At 39.0% G+C, this 1,282-nt stretch overlaps 1 protein-coding gene across 1 annotated transcript in view; it reads right to left on the reverse strand.

Annotated features, from left to right (window-relative positions):
- PATJ (PATJ, crumbs cell polarity complex component) overlaps positions 1–1,282 on the reverse strand; it is a 288,426-nt gene that overhangs the window by 163,033 nt on the left and 124,111 nt on the right. The gene's annotated exons all lie outside the window — the stretch shown is intronic.

The raw sequence follows: 1,282 nt of genomic DNA on the forward strand, positions 1-1,282 counted from the left end.
GAGGTGGTTCAAGCACCTACATTGAACACCTTCAAGAGCAAATTGGATGCTTATCTTGCTGGGATCCTATGACCCCAGCTGACTTCCTGCCCTTTGGGCGGGGGGCTGGATTCGATGATCTTCTGATGTCCCTTTCAGCCCTAATGTCTATGAAATCTATGAAACTCTCTCTCTCTTTAGCTCATTAATAAAAACTACAAGGCATCCGAGTTTGATATTTATGCCAAAGTTTAGGTATCCAAATCAGTGATTTTCAGAGATGCTGGATACCCACAGCTCTCACTGAAAGCAAAATAATCCAGATCAGTAAGACTGGACTCAAAATACTAAGACCATTCAGATATCTACATCCTGCTGAGTTCAGTGCAACTTAAGCACTTGTTTAAGTGCTACATCAAATAAAGATGGGATTAATTCAGCTGTTTGAATTTCAGCATGCACTTGATCAGGACCTTATTCAGGTGCTGAAAGTTAGGTAACCAAGCATAAACTTTGGGGGGTTTATTTTAATTTTTAAAAGCCTCTTAACTGAAAGTCAGGAAATAGAAAAGATGAAACTCTGTAAGCAGTCTTAACAGTGAGACCATGTCAGCAACTATTTTGTTTGAATAGAGACTTACCCTGTCTAGCAACCTCAAACTAGTGCACTGACCAATCCATTAATATAAAGAATTGCCTTGTAATCTTGCAACTGTAAAGAAACAACAACTACTTTTACAATGTTTTTACTTTATGGCAAATCTACCGCAAGGAGGAGAGTCAAAGGTAATCTGAAACAAAACCAAACTTTTTTCCAATGTCCAGCAAACCGAAGCTCCTTGGCCCCTGCCTGCTGATTTCCCTTGGTTCCTCCAGGGAACTCTTGTTATCTGGGACCCTCAGGAAAATCTACAAGGCAGTTCCAATGCAAGCCTCAAAATAGAGCCCAGAAGTTCCCAAAGTGCCTAGCTCTGCACCACACCCACCAAGAATCCAGGAAGGGATCTTCACCAAACCCGTTATTTCAGAAAAGAATATTTTGGAATTGGTGAACAGTATTTCTTCCCAGATTTTCCTATCAACTCTGGAAGAAGGAGCAGCTAACCTTCATGATCTTCAGCTTATTTGCTTCCATAAAAGAATTCTGATCTCTATTATAAAAGAGCTATAAAACCAGTAAATATTACTTTCAGTGAATATTATCCAATTTTGCTACAAAACGTATCATTGTGCTTTTGTAAACATTTTACTTTACCCCTTTTACTAAAAAACGTTTTAAAAAAAATAAGTGGTGTGTGTGGGG

The sequence above is a fragment of the Gavialis gangeticus genome, unplaced genomic scaffold (genome assembly GCF_001723915.1).
Source record: "Gavialis gangeticus isolate Ggan-Ray unplaced genomic scaffold, GavGan_comp1, whole genome shotgun sequence".
NCBI lineage: Eukaryota > Metazoa > Chordata > Crocodylia > Gavialidae > Gavialis > Gavialis gangeticus.